Genomic DNA, 15,639 nt, shown 5'->3' with positions numbered 1-15,639 from the left:
CTCCAGCCCCGCAAAGAAACTGGAGTATTCCGGGGAGAATGTCCACTTTACATATTGAATACAGCTTTGGCTGTCCTTCACATGGAAAGTCTCCATCATTTGTTCAAACAACTCTAAGTGCTCCCAAACAGAATACTTAGCGTTCTTATGGTAAGGCGTGATGACGCTCCTGATCGCCTTAATCTGCTTTAAGGGGTCCTTAAGCAAGGCCCTTTTTGCCTTATTGGCCTTTTTGGTTCGGGTAACCCTTGTCCATTCATCCTCGGACTCAGAGGCACTGCTCCCAGAGGTTCCCGTCTGATCTTCCAGGTTTTCCCGGATTCTGCGAGCCTGGGAATGGCTGGCAGAATGTGGGGACCTGGTTTCCTGTGTCCTGCGCAGTTCAGAGGAGTCTTCAGATTCCTCCTTGCTGCCAGGATTTGATGGGTACCCCCTCCACTGACCTAACTGGGCAGAGGTTTTCAGGATGCCCTTAATGGGCCTACTCTCCTGGGGTTCCCCACTGAACTGTACTGTACTTGGGTGCCCATACCCGGATGCCCACCCCTCCATTCCTGAGTGGTACTGGCCTATGAGCCCCATACTTTTAGCTGGATAGTAATCTGCCATCCCTGTGGCCCTGTGCTCATGTGCACCAGGGGACATGGGGGTGGCAGAGTCCAGGGACTGAGAGGTATGAGGGCCTCTGGTACTAGGGCTCCTGAGGTTATGCTCCGGAGTTTCCATTTCCCAGCTAACCTCATCTCTATCCGCCCCTGCTCCCTGTTGCAATGCAAGAGCCTGCATTTGTGCCTTCAGTTCCTCTGTTAAGGCCTTACTCGACTCTATCAGTTTCTCCTGCATCGCTACCTGTTGCTGGAGCCTATCATTGTGTTGACAGAGGACCTCATTCTCCCTCTGTGCTTCCTGGTTGGTCCTGGAGAACTGGGCCAGTCTTTGCTGCAGGAGGTTTACCTCCTGGGCAATGTCCCTATTGGCCTGCTCCTTTCTTGCTAGAGCATCTTCCACCCTTCTGGTGTGCTCTACCAAGTTCTGGTTTTCTTTTTGGAGATCACCCAGCCCCTGGAGGGCCAGGTGATTTTCTTCAATTTCCTTTTTTAAGTGGCAGACTTCCTGGCCTATGGCGTCTCTTTCCTGACTAAGAGCCTGCATTTGTGCCGCCAGGTCGTCCCTTTGCCGTTGAAGGGCACCAGCATTCTGGCGCTCCTGATCAAACTCTGCCTGGGTATCCAGGTCTTTCAGAATTAGTTTGTTGCTCTCTGCCTTCACTCTATCTAGGTGGCCTTGCAGGGTGACTACCTGCTCAGCACATACCCTGTTGAAGTCCAGTTGTTGCTCCAGCTTTTTCTGGTTTTGCAGTAGGGAGTCCAAACCTTCTTGGTATTCCTTCTGCAAGGCCAGAAATCTGGTATCCTGTTCTACCTTTTCCTGTTGCAGCACATCCATATCCTTCTTTATTTTAATGATGTGCTGCCTACTATCATCTTCTGACTCCTGGCTCCTCTGCAGCCTCTGCTCAGAAGAGACCAGGTCAGATTGGACCTTCTCTAACGCCATCTGTTGCCTATTTGCCAGATTTTGGCTTTCAGCACATCTATCCTGCATGTCTCCCATATATAGGTACAGGTATGCCGCTATCCTAACAATCTTGTCGTGTTCATCTTTGGCCTTAGGAGCCATATATAGTTCACTCAGGGCCACATGTAATGGACCCTGATCTCTCCATAAGTCTGACCCTGTTTCAGTGACCTGTCGCGTGATGGCCTGCAACCAGGCATCCTGGCCCTGTTCGGTCCATTCACCTCTCACAAATAGCTTATGCAAGAGGTGCTCTCTGGCTATTTTCACATCTACCAAGGTCGTCATTCTAGAGATTGGTCTCTGTCCTGACTTACAGAAGTTAGTATTTTATTTTTGCAGAACAGAACTTTTCTTGGAGTGTCCCTTTTGAGGAATGCTTCACAGCGTAATGCAGCGTGGTGATCCGACTGGATATGTGTATCTGGTCAGCTGGCACGCTGTATTAAGCTGCACAAGTGGTATTCTAACCCAACGTCTCGGCTCGAGCCCCCAATTTGTAAGGGGATTCAATTCAACACTACAGCTAAGTCAACGCCTAGTCTATAATACTGAATGAAAACCCTTATTGATATATCTTTATGTCCAGTTCATGCGTTCTGGATGACTACCCCTATATAACACCCCTCTCTTGGAATCCCCCTGACCCCACTGAGCCAAGAAGTAGTTCTGTTTTGCAAGTTTAAAAGGTTTATTTGATAAATTAAAATATATATATATATCACACTTTATAATAAATTAATAATTGAATAGCACACTTAATCTGATATGATAAAGATCAACAACGGAGAATCTGGCACTAGCACACTTCTTATAATCACTAATGAGTTGACATGAAATGGATAAGGTAGCACACTGGTAAATAGGAACAAAAGTATAATGTGGTAGAGGATGCTTTATGTAAGCTCAGGTGGATGCAATATTCAATGAATGCAGTACAGAAAATACTCAATCTGATTTCAACCAAACAATGTAATCACTTTTCTCTGGCAATCCCCTTCCCCCCTTGATGCAAGGCAAGGAAATGGAAGGAAGCACACAGTTCTCAGAAATGCAATCAACGGTAATTCAGTTCAATCCAGCAAGCTTAGACTACATAAGTTTGAAAACACAGGCCCAAATTGCTTTGATATGTGCTGGCAAGGAATTGAAAAATATGCTAAAATACTTTTAATTCCCTTTCAGAGGTTCAGGGTGAGTGGTATCTAGTTAATATTAGTCCAGGCTCACACTAGCAATGATGCAGGGATAGTTTTTATGAGGCAAACGAATTTCTGGCAAATGGAAGGCAAAACTGCTGTCTTTTTACACGTTGAGAAATTTGCAAATCGCGGCAAAATTCGCGGATGCGCCGAGCGCTATTACAGAGGAACCACAAGGACTATCTCTATCGTTTTGGGGTCCTAGGAAAGCCTAGGATCTCATCTTCCAAATGAAAGTTACTGCAAGTCTCTAGCACAAACGGTTGCGGAGATATGAGCGAGTAAATAAAGGTCGTTTTTCAGATTTGAAATTTTAAAGTTCAAAAAGACAAGTGCAGCTTGCAACTAGGAAATGACAAGTGACAAATTTTTCAGCTAGAATGACAGGTGACAGATTCGGAGCTATCAGGCAGTTCTACTTAGGTTAAATAGATTGAATTAGATGAATTTAAACTAAGAGATTGGTTCTACACAGTTCAGCTGGGTACTCACACTATATTCTTGAATTAAATGGGCCTCATCACGGATCTGGTCAGGGTTTTAGACTGGGCTCGGGTCTCTCTCTGGGCACAGCACTGCTTTCTCTCTGGGTACAGCACTGCTTTCTCTATGGGTACAGCACTGCTTTCTCTCTCTGGTCTGGTCTCTAGTTTGGCTTTCTGGAGGTTGATGAATTTGAAGTCTGGATCTCTGGATGTTGTATGGTCCGGCAGAGCGCGTTGCAGCAAATGGAATTGAAGGTCCCTATCTGTCCTGTCTGTCTGCTTTTATGTGTTTAGAATGTGGGTGTGTTCTAGCATCACTGACCCTACCTCTCTCTCAGCTTCTAATTGGTCAAACTTCCATTTATCATTTGATTGGGGAATGAACTGTGAGTCAGAGGGATGTCATTTTATGGCTTGCAGATAGGACACTCCTCTGTCAGATTGCACACATTCTATATTTGATAATAAAAGACATATTTCACAGTTACACAGTTGCTTGAAATTACATATACATGGTGTGGCTGAATTTAGCCATGTCTCTGTCCAAATCTGCTGTTTCTAAGAGCTTGCATTCAGAAATGGCACATCATTGACTTTTTAACTGATTTTTCAATTTCTGACATTGACCCAACTTTACATACATGTGCGCAGGGAGTATGGACATTAACTGATGAAGTTTCAGATTTTTAACATGCATACATTTAGAGTAATATCCACTTTTCCGCTAACACCCCCCTGAACATGCCACCGGGTCGAAAAACCTCTTAAAATGTGGGCAGAAAAATCACAAGAATTATGGTATCATTTATAACATTTTCACATGTCCGCTCTATGAATGATCCATCTTTTTCTAGTTATGTTCTGGCTCCAAAGGGGTGTGGTTTCCTCTCAGCACAAGGTAGAAATACTGGTTTATCCAGTTCTGCCAAGCCAGCTTGCTCTCACAGGCAGTGCTCCTCCCAGCTTCTGCCAAGAGGAAGCTACATTTTACGACTGCTGTAATAAAACCTTTGCCTGAGTCAGGAGAGGCTCATTGTTCAAGAGGAAGCCATTTATGATCCTCTCAATAAACCCTCTGCCTGGGTGAAGGGAGTTGCATTGTTCACTCTCCTGCAGAGCACAGGTAATTCAATTATCAGATAGATGGCATATCCTTAGTGTGAGCAGCAAAAGGGCAGCTAGGCCTGGGAACACAGCTGTGACTCAAGTTTCACTCCTGATGGGGGTAGTTGCCAGGCAAATTGGAATCTCTTTAAGCTGTCATTTCTGTTCCCCAGTTTCTGCATTCAAATAAAACTAAACATTTTCACATATGCAGCTAGAAGGCTGATTCTAAGTTTAAAACTATGACATTTAAACAATTGCAACCTATGTGACACTCAAAAGTAGGTCACTCATTTAATCTAAACATTTTCGATTTTAGTGTCTTTAAATCCAGTGCAACTTAACGGCTGACTCCATAGCGGTTTTGTTATAAGCATTGTTTTGGGCTCTTCATTTCCCAGATTTTGTAAGCACACAAAACCTCATTCTGCCAAATGTCTGCTGGTGTTCAGTGAATATTTTGCACATGTTGCAATGTTTAAAATAGACACTTTGGCTTGCCTTCAGAGGAACACAGGGTGGTTTTAAAACGCCGGCTTTTGGATAGTGGTGAGTACTGGTACTGCACCCATTTTTGGGATTTAAGAATGAATTCCCCACAATTCTAGGTTGCATTTGGCAATCAGCATTGCCATTCCCAATGGTTTCAGACTACTGTGCGGGTAGTCCAATGGTGGTTTTAGGCAGTGTCCTTCTGTGCCCATAACATCGGCAAAAATGGGTGGCAGCCTATTCTTCCTGCATTTCCCTGTGCATTTTCTGGGAAGCTCTGGCCATCATGATGTTTTCATGTCAGTACTGCACAGTTTTGAGGTAGGGCTCGGATGCATGGGTAAATACATCCCACACCAGACACTGGCTGGGATCAGATGTAGAGAAGGAGAGAAAGCCATGAGTCTTCAGAGGGTTATATCTTGTAGAACGCCGAACACCCGCTGAGAGCTATATCTCAGAAAGTGGCTAGGGGCAGGCGCAGAGAGGGAGAGAAAGCCACAAGACTGCAGTTGGCTCAGAGTATCTCAGAGACTGGCACAGACCAGACCCAGAGAAGCAGACGATGCTGAGAGCCTGCAGAAGGCTACCTCTGAGACACTGGCAGGGGCTAGTGACAGAGCTGGAGAGAAAGCAGAGTGCCTTTTAAGAGCTACTTCCTAGGTGCAGGGAGGAGGCCAAACACAGAGAGAGTGCAGAGGAGACCTTGGCCCATATGGTGGTTTGCAATATCACAGCCTGATAAAATCCCCAAAAGCAAGGAGGAAGGTATACTTGCTGGTAAGAGTGTGCAAAAGCTATTAACATCAGCCTCGGAGGATGACATGCGACTAGAGTGGAGCAGTATTTGATTCTGGCATTTTCCCTGAAGCAAGGGGCAGAAGCACTTACTACACACGTAAGTACTAAAAGACTGAGTATCCAAGAAGCATATTGGGCACTATAGCCCTGAGGCTGTATAGTAGATTAGGCAGTTTAGTTTAACTAAATGGAGTTTTACTAAATGCCACCAGCTTTAAAGGAGCTGGCTCGGATTATAACATCCCACCCAAACTATGAACAATGAGCACAATAACCTATACATCATGGCGCATAGATTCTTGATGGACTCGTTGGTATACGATATGCTCATCCAAATGTTTTAGTCTGACCATGTCAGTCTTTAGGGATATTGTGGCCCACTTTCTTTTATTCTAGTAGAGAGGGATCAATCAGAAGGGGGCATAGTTGTGTCCTCTTATTCACTATCTATCTTGACCACGAGTCTCTTGCAGGGTGAAAGGGACAGTCGGGCAGCTTTGTCTGGGTGGCATTGTAGTCTCAGGTGTCATTACCTTGTTGCTCGGAACAGGTTGGACCATGGCCAGCAGGACCTTCTTGAAGAAACTGATGCTTCAGGTAAAGCGTTATCGCCAACTGGCTACTGTTAACATGGACCCTTTTTAGCATGACCACTTTCCAGTGTGGAGGATCATAGTTTAGCACCCTCTTATTGGTCCATTTCTTGGGTCGGACAAGCACGAAATGTCCCACTGTCATCTGCTCTTGCCATACTTTCCTGCGGCGGCTTTCTTTCTCGTTATTGATGCACCTATGTTCCATCAATGAGACTTGTTGATCGACACACTACGCCTAGAGATTTGACTGAAAATGTCCTAACAAATGCATCTACCCATGAGAACTTTGGCAGGGGTAACTCCGTCTAGTCACAGCTCTTGGCTGGAGGTAAATCAGGCCCCCCACTGGCAAACTTAGAGTATCCTGATTGTTAGAATAGCATACATTCATATGCTTGCATGGGTTTTGTGACCTCCGTAGACACAAAGGTAATAAATAGACCTGGCAGGCAGCCCTGAGCCCCGTTCAAGATAAAGGCAGGCATCGTGAAGAGAGCCAGGGTCATTACATAAGAGAAGGCTTTCCAAATAGTCCTGACAGAAAGAGTACCGAGGGTCCCCTGAGTTGACAGCAACGTCACTGGTGATGCCTAAAAGGCCAGGGCAGGCTTATGAACAAAGCGCATCTCTCACTTCCCGGCAGAGACCAGCAGCCCTGCCCATATGGTTTACCTGCACAGTGTGGCATGTGGGGGTCGCTGACACCCGACGCGCCCAGGTCGCATTCCTGACGGAGGATGGCTCTCTTACAGTACACAGATGAAGACAGGAAACCGCTGCAAAGGAGCGAAATAAACTACTACCGAGACCGTGATGCTGTGGGAAACGATAATATGACCAGAGTCTACCACATAGACGGTAGGTAAAATGAATATTTAAAGGTCATGCTGTCAAGGGGAGATGCTCACGCTGGCCAGAGAGGTGAGGCTCAATTGCTGATGGAGTGGTGTTTCCGCCCTTTGCCGAAGTGTGCAGGCACTCGCTCTCACTGCGCCATCCAGCACCCCCTCGCCATCCTTGAAGGCTATTTCGGGTTTCCCATTCTTGTCTACAGATAAGAGCGCATTCTTTAATGCGGAGCTGCTTGAGAGCAATGAGCAAACTTTAATAGATGCAGCTCAACTCTTGCCGCAACACTGTAAGTGTGCGCATGCTTTTATGTTACGTGCGACCTAATTGCGCTGCAGATTGACTGGCATTTCTCTGGGCCACATCTGCCTAAGCCAAGGCATTCCAAGCAGAAGGCTGGGGCTGCACGCTCGCGCACTCCGTCCTCCTCGGCTTGGCAGAGGTGGAGGCTGTGAGGGACAGGCAGTCGGGCGCGCGCTTCTCTTCCTGCACAGTGGACAGCGCCGGAGCAGCGCGCCTGCACGAGCATCCGCAGCGGCCAAGGGCGCGCGCCCCCGTTTCCTGCGCTCCCTCCTTCCCTACAGGGCATCGCACACGGGCATCCTCCTGCCAGGCAGCAGCAGCTCCAAGTCCTGCTCTCGGGCTGCCGTCCCAGGTAAGAGGGCACAGCTTCATCTGCACACAGGAGCCCACAGGCAGCCTGCGCCCCAGTGTCTGGGGGCGTTTCGGGTACACTGGGAACTATTGGGGGAAGTGGGAAAAGTTGAGAAGCAACTTTTCTCCTGCGAATTGTACAGTGCACTGTCCGGGCGCAGCAGCAGGGCTTTGAACGTACGCTTCACTCCACCTTCCTTGGCAACGTGTGGGGGTTATGCTGTGCTAATTAGGCAGATGTGTTTAGGGCGCTCGGCAGCACTTTAAGGAGAGGGATGTCAGACATGGCTACATCACAAAAGTACACAACTGTTTCAAGCCAAAACGAGAGGCAGCATTGAAAGAAACACCCTTTCCTCTGTTCGAGGACAGAATGAGTCTGTGCTGCGGTTTGGGCAATGGGACAGCCCTTCCCGAGAGATCCACAGCGCGGCTCTTCCTTCCCGGAGCACATCTGGACGCTAGTTCTGCCTGACAGACACTTGAATTCCCTCCTGCGCCACATTGCGACAGTGCGCAGCGCACGCGCCGCTGCCTGCTCCTCGCAACCCGCGCGCTGCTCGGCTCAGGGGCCCCCAGTCGTGTCCCCTGCACAGCTGCGGCTCCCTTTGCTCCAGTAGGTAACTAAGGCACGTTAGATAGTAACCCACGCAAGCTGCCACTTGCTCCGGATACTCCAACCATTACCACACACTTCCCCTAGCAGCCTGTGCGCAGTGTCAATAAATAACAGTGGCATTTCTGTAGGTGTGCCGAAGAGGCAGGGGCCGTGCAAACATGTCCACTTGGTCAGTGTGCCACTGAGAACGGCGTTTCCCTGGCAATGTAAGGGTGCAAAGAGGAGGGAATGCAACGGGTAACTTGGGAGATGTCGAGCACAGCGGTAATGCCGGGTTACACTTGTGCCACTGTAGATACCCACTAGACCAGGGGTCTGCAAACTTTGGCTCTCTAGATGTTTCAGACTACAATTCCCATGATATCTGGCTATTGACTATGCTGGTTAGCAATGATGGAGTTGTAGTCCAAAACATCTGGAGAGCCAAAGGTTGCAGACCCCTGCACTAGACACTAGCACCTCACAAGTGCGTCCCACCACAGGGTGGAGCCCAGTGGTCAGACAAGGATAACTCGAATTTAAAGCTAAATAACAGTCATATGCCAGGGGGCATATGACTTGTTGATTTGATTTGTTTTAAATTCCACAGCTCATCTTCATAATTGCATTCCTGACCTCGATCAGAGTTGAAATGCACATACACACATTACCTCCATTCTCTATTTATTTTTATTTATTATTTATTTATCTGCTCTGCACTTTCCACTCTCCCCCTTCCATGCACTTTTTTCCCTTTTCCCTTTCCCATGCACTTGCGTGTTCGCAATGTCACTGGGCCTAGTAAGATCGTTGTTGTTTTGTGTTCTCCCCTGTTCCCCTCCCTTGCCTAGTCTCGCTCTGAAACACTTGTGTACGAGCGCGATACAAATAAATATCATATCATACAATGCACATTCCATTTCAGCACCGTGTTCTGTATAATTTAAAACAAATGATCACCACTTTATCACCATAATGGTAATCAGGGAGACTAAGCTTCCTCTGGTATCTTTTACGCATTCGGCCCTTTACGTCCGCTTGAGCCCAACCAACTCCATCTAAACATTACATTGACCTGGAAGAGGTAATCCTATTCTCACCAGGAATCTGACATAACTACATGAAAGCTCGCGGCGCATCTCATTAAGGGTTGCTGTCGCTCTCAACTGTTTGTAAAAATTCATTGCATTGAATTGTAAACAAATAAATAAAAAAAAAAAAAAAAAAAACAAATGATGTTTGGAGAGAAGGGAGTACAAGTGCTATGTGTTGACCAAATGCCAATGCTGCCCGGTCTTACCCACACACTCACAACCGAACACAGTGACCAGATAAAGTGCCACTGTCCCTGCGCTATGAGGACATTGCAAGTCACAGAGGAGTTTTGTGAACAAAGGAATGAATCTTAAGGCCCTTTCTATGGTCATGAAGTTCCCCCCACGTGACTTGCAGTATTATTATTACTGTAGGGGGTGTTCTATGCCTTACACCACAGGGCGGTATCTTCAGTCCCTTTAACATGTATGCCCTTCCTTACTCTGCTGCAAGAGGTATTCCAGTTGCTGATGCATATGATCAGTGTGGAATCTGGAGGAAAACACATACACTATCATGCCGTTTGTAATGTGCTTTAAACATTTTTAAAGAGTTTAATACAATGCATTTAAAAGACGTTGTGTGATTTAAAATAAGTGATAATAATATTTATATAAATGATGGCTCTCATGTGTGAAACTCCAGCAGTGGAAAAATTAAACATACTGCCATAACCAGTATCTTATCAATTAATGAGGGTAACGCGTCCCAGCAATTTATTTTAGGGAAAAGAAAACAGCCCACAAGCCTATTCACAGCTCTACTTAACTGCTCCACTGGCAGCTGGAATTCTGCTCTCTGCTGGCTCAAATAGCAGCAAATATGACATCACAACTCAGCTGGAATAAGGGGGGTGCGTGAGGTCACCGCTAGACTGTAATAATGAAATGACGTGCAAGGCATTTATACAGATACCGCACCCTGGCATGTGTTCTTTCCTTTTAACACATGGCAGCCTGTAATACCTGTATGAAAGCATGTAAATATTTGGCCTATTACAGGCTAGTTGTGACCTCACTACTGAACAGTTACATGAAAATGGCATCACCACCGCTCTGTAATCATATATTACGCTTCACTTTTGATGCCACCATACCTGCTGCCTGAGCCAGCAAAGAGCAGTATTCAAACTGCTGGTGCAACTCTTAATTAAAGTGGGGCAAGCTTTTCACTTTCCTTTCACGTAGCTTTCTGCGACATTTTACAGCCATTAACTGATAAGGAGCTTCGTATGATGGTATGCTTATTTTGTGCACTGCTGGAGTTTAACACACAAGAGCAAGAATCTGCATGCATTACTTATTTTAACGCACAACACGAAAACTTTTTTAGATGCATTTTATTAAACAATTTTTCTGCAACAAATTGAAAGAAGCTCATTGCTCAAGAGGCTGACTGCTGCAGAAGAAGGACCTCCGTGGGCCACAAGAGACTCTTTGTTTCAACATCTACCCGGGCCTTCCATCATGGCCGACGGGCTGGAGGCAGTGTGCTGATGCACACAACGATCCTCCCACAAGCTTCCTCATTGGTCGAGCGGAAAATCAAAGGCCACTCAGGCACAGGAGCTGGCAGGTGAGCGCTAGCCCCCCTCTAAGTGCCACCATCAAAGGGGCTTGGATCGCCTGTCTGCTGCACAAGAAGGATTTCCTTGGGCCACGAGGAGCCCTTTGTTTCAATATCTGACCGTGCCTTCCATAATGTCACTAGGATGGAGGCAGTGTGCTGATGGATACAAAGAGCCTCCCACAAGCTCCCCTATTGGTCGTGGGGCGAATCAAAGGCCACTTAGGCCCGGAAGCAGCAGGCGAGTGCCGGCCCCGCTCTAAGGGTCAACATCAAAGGAGCTTGGATCTCCTATCTGGACCCTCATTCCTGGTTGACTGCTGCAGATGAAGGACCTCTGTGGATATCCGTTTGAATATCTGCCACTGCCTTCCACCATGGCCGCTGGGTTGGAGGCAGTGTGCTGATGCACACAAAGAGCCTCCCACAAGCTTCCCCATTGGTCATGGGGTGAATCACAGGCCACTCAGGCCCGGGAGATGACAGGCGAGTGCCAATCCCCTCTAAGGGCCACCATCAAAGGGGCTTAGATCCCCTGTCTGAACCCTCATTCCTGGCTGACTGCTGCAGAAGAAGGACCTCCGTCGTCCACAAGGAGCCCTTTGTTTCAATATCTGCCCGGACCTTCCATCGTGCCCACGGTGCTAGATGCAGTACGCTGATGCACACAAAGTGCCTCCCACAAGCTTCCCGCTTGGTTGAGAGGCGAATCAAAGGCCACTCATGCCCGGGAGCCAGCAGGCAAGTGCTGGCCACACTCTAAGGGCCATCATAAAAGGGGCTTGGATCACCCTGTCTGGCCCAGTCCAGGCCTGGTTGAGGCTGCATCACTCATATGACTGCAAAGAGCCGGTTAGACTGCCTTCCCTCGCCGGCTTCCTCTTCCTGCACGCATCCCAGAATGCGCATTCCACCTGCTCCTCACTGTTTTTGCCATGATTTGCCGTCATTTTGTTTCCCCTGATCGGCCTGACATATCTATGCACCGTTAAACCTGCTTGCCCGAAGCCCTCCCTTCCCCCGCTCTTCCCTCCGCATGACTTACTGTGGTCCTGTTGATTCCTTTCTGTGAGCCTCCTACGCCCACTCCGCCTTGCTACCAGAGCCTTTCTTGGCCCTCCTCCGGCACCATTACCGACTTGTTTGCTGCACCTCCTGGCCCTGAACGGGCCTAATTTTTCTCCACTCACCCCACATTAACTGCCTAATCTGCAATTGCGTTCTCTCACAGAGGCTTGCAATATCTAGCCGTGCAGCTCCTATCTCTTGCATACTGTGATCAATCTGCTGGCTATCCCACTGTAATGCCTTACTGTCCACCTATATCTGCGTGTTCCTAATCTGGATGCCCTCCCTTAAATTCAGCCTACCTAGCAGCCTAATCTTGGCTTGCGTTGTAGTCACCAACAGGTAAAGTTGAATGTGCACAGCTTCCTAAAGTGCTGCTGTGTTCAAAAATATGTGCTTCCTCTCGCATGATGGAAAGTATGGTTCTACCTATCTGCCAATTCTGTCTTTGTTCTTAAGTATGCTCACTATTCACTTGTAGGCAAGCCGAATCTGCGTATCTTTTAAAGCTTGATGTGTGTCTTAAAATGTACCCTCTGTTGCCCATGTTGAATTTCTACATTTTCCCTGCTCTTTTGGATATCCAAATCTGGGGGCTTTTAAAAACCTGTTGCCCTTTTTAAATGCTGGTATTTCCTATGTATGTTTGTACTTCAAATCCTACATTTTAAAATCTGCTTCCCTTGTTTAATTCTTGCTTAAAGTACCTGCTTCATCTATGCCTTCTTGGCTGCTAGGTCGCCTTGCGAGTTCTTTCGTACACTGTGTAGCTCCCCACCCTGCGCCCCATGGTGCTTTCCATCTCCCTTCTCTACTCTAACTGCTACTCTATTGCCTATCCTCCCTCTCTTTCGAAGCATGGAAAGAAAAAGTTTAAGAAGGGTCTCCTGGTCTCCAACCCAGGTCTACCCATTGCTGACACCTATGTCAATGCTCTCTTCAGGCAGACTATTATTGACTTTCTCTTTGTCGTTCCCTCCCCTGACCAATGGACTCCCCATATGGTTTTTTGTCTTTCCCCATTATTTTCTTCTCCCATCAATGGTGGAACCAGATGGGAAGTGCTCTTGGCACACTTCTCATCATCCAGGTGCATCTTCAATGTCTACTTGAATGGCACTATCATGGCCCAGGGCTCAGAGCCCAGCTTCCTCCTTCTTGACAGGCATCTTCCATCTCTCAATAACTTCCTCCCTTCCCTTGCCAATCCTCCTTCTTCCAGCCCCCCTTCATTCTCCCCCCCCCCCCCCGGAGGTGGTACCTCGTCCCTGTACCCCTCCCTGGAAAAACTTTAAAGGTGGCAACCAGTTTCACTTAGCTACCCTTAATTCTCGCTCTGCTGTCAAACACTCCTCTGACATCTGTCACCTCCTTGAAGACTTTGATCTTGATGTCCTCGCTCTCACCGAGACTTAGTACAATGCCAGTCCTGTCACTGCTTTTGACACTGTTCTCCCTGAGGGCTACAGGATCCTCTCCAAGTCCAGACCTAACCGGTTTGGTGGCAGACTGGCCCTTCACTTCCCCAAATGGATCCCTCCCTCTCTCATACCCATTCAATCCTATGCCTCCTTTGAATGTCTTGTCTGCAAGTTTTGCATCTCTCTAACCCTGTTGATCACTCTTGCTTCCATCTGCAGGACCCCTGGGACGGTCTACCTCTTCCTATTGGAGTGGGCTGACCTCACCTCCTCTCTCCTGACTTCTACCTCTAAGCTTCTCCTCCTCTGAGACTTTAATAATCATCTTGACTCTCCTGATGCAGCCTTACCCTTCCGCAACCTACATGACTCTTTCTCCCGCACCATTCTTCCCTCTGGTCTGACACACTCCACCTGGAACACCCTGAATGTGCTCATCTCAGCAGACCTCTCTCTCTCTCTACCCACTCAGTACACCTCTGTCTTGGTCGGATCACTCGCTCCTCTCATCTGGAGCTCGTAAGCTCTGCAGCTACGCCCCTGTCCGCAATGCCAGCCTCCTTCGTCATCATCCAACCGATGAAGCGAGTGTCAGTAGTGGCTTTTGCCACCTCTTTTATTCCCCCCCACTCCTCTTCTATACTCTCACTCTGACTTGCTTACCTTCACCTCTCCATCTCCAACATCGTGGACATCCTTGCCCCTGCCATTTGGATATGCATGAAACCTGCCTCCAAGTCCAACCTAGCTTCACTGAAAAGCAAGTGCAGAGTTGCGGAATGGAAGTGGTTGGCTTCTCACACATCCTCTGAAAAACTGGCCTGTAGCCTGCTCCAAAGGCATTCCAGACTCTCCACCCGCTGCAAGAAGCAGGCCCATATTCAATCCTGAATTTCTGGGGCCACCAACAACACAGCTAAACCTTACAGAATCTGCAAGGAACTTGCCAATCCTAATGCATTCTCTACTTCTCCTCCTCCTTCAAAGACCCTGCATGGCTTTGGCCTCCTACTTCACAACCAAAACTCAGGACATCTTGTCTCCACTCTCCCCTACTACACTCCCTCCTCCTCCTGCACTTAGGCCTCTGTTGGCCCCTCTCCCTCCACCCCTCCTACTCTCCTCCTTCTCACCCATAGCACCTGATGAGGTCACCAAGACTGTCTGCTCTATGAAAGTCTCCTCCAAACAGATGCTTCCCTGTTCCTCTAGAACTATCACTATTTTGCCACTGGCTCCTTCCCACTGCCTTTCAAGCACTCCTTTGTGCACCCCCTCCTAAAAAAGCCATCTGCGGACCCTTCTTGTCTGACTAACTACCACCCTATCTCCACTACCCCCTTCTTGGCCAAACCTTTGGAGAAGTTAATAATCTCCCATTGAATCCACCACACTGAATCTGTTGGCTGTCTACATGATCACCAGTCTGGTTTCAGAGCAGTCAGGCGCACAGAAACTGCTCTCCTGAATACCCGTGAAGACCTGCTCTCAAACCCCGACTCCAATTCTCCTTCTGTTCTCATCCCCCTTGATCTGTCCTCTGCCTTTAACACTGTCAATCATGCCACCCTCCTAAATCGACTGTGATATTCTGGGCATCATGGACCGAGCACTGGCTTGGGTGGCCTCTTTCCTTTCGAATCATCCCTCCCAGGTTCAAATGGGCCCCTTTTCTCTCCCATACTTCATTCTCTACTTGCGGCTTCCCTCAGGCCTCAATCTTCTCAACGTGACTTTTCAACTTTTACCTTGCCCCACTTGATTTCCACCTTATCTCCTCACTTTCAGTGTTTTGCTGATGACACTCAGCTCTCCATTAAGCTTCCCTCCTCAACCTCCTCCCCTTCTTCTCTAATTCCCTGTTGCCTGACTGCTATTCAGGCATGGCGTGCTGCTAATGATCTCTGTCTTAACTCCAGCAAGACCGAGATCCTTCTCATCGGAACTCTCCACCCCTTCCGTCCCCCTACTCTTTGGCCCCCTCCTTGGGCACCCTCCCCTCACCTTATTGTGAGGCAAAAAACCTGGGTGTCATATTCGACTCCTCTCTCGTCTTCTCACATCATATCGCTCCTCTGAGGCATTCTCCTTTTCCTCACTTTCCCGCAGAAACTCAATGGGCCTCATTAT

At 47.9% G+C, this 15,639-nt stretch overlaps 1 protein-coding gene across 2 annotated transcripts in view; it reads left to right on the top strand.

Annotated features, from left to right (window-relative positions):
* Nucleotides 1-7,597: 7,597 nt before the first annotated feature.
* Nucleotides 7,598-15,639, top strand: part of FHL1 (four and a half LIM domains 1) — a 377,304-nt gene continuing 369,262 nt past the window's right edge. Inside the window, exon 1 of one of the 2 annotated variants that reach the window (XM_069612816.1) lies at nucleotides 7,598-7,762. The gene's annotated coding sequence lies outside the window, so the exon portion shown is untranslated. The remainder of the gene's footprint in view (nucleotides 7,763-15,639) is intronic. The other variant, XM_069612817.1, reaches the window with a different exon arrangement.

The sequence above is a fragment of the Ambystoma mexicanum genome, chromosome 5p, assembly GCF_040938575.1.
Source record: "Ambystoma mexicanum isolate Mex_15411 chromosome 5p, UKY_AmexF1_1, whole genome shotgun sequence".
In the NCBI taxonomy this organism is placed as follows: Eukaryota; Metazoa; Chordata; class Amphibia; order Caudata; family Ambystomatidae; genus Ambystoma; species Ambystoma mexicanum.
Note: the sequence above shows the minus strand (reverse complement) of the source record. Positions and strands in the feature narration are given on the sequence as shown.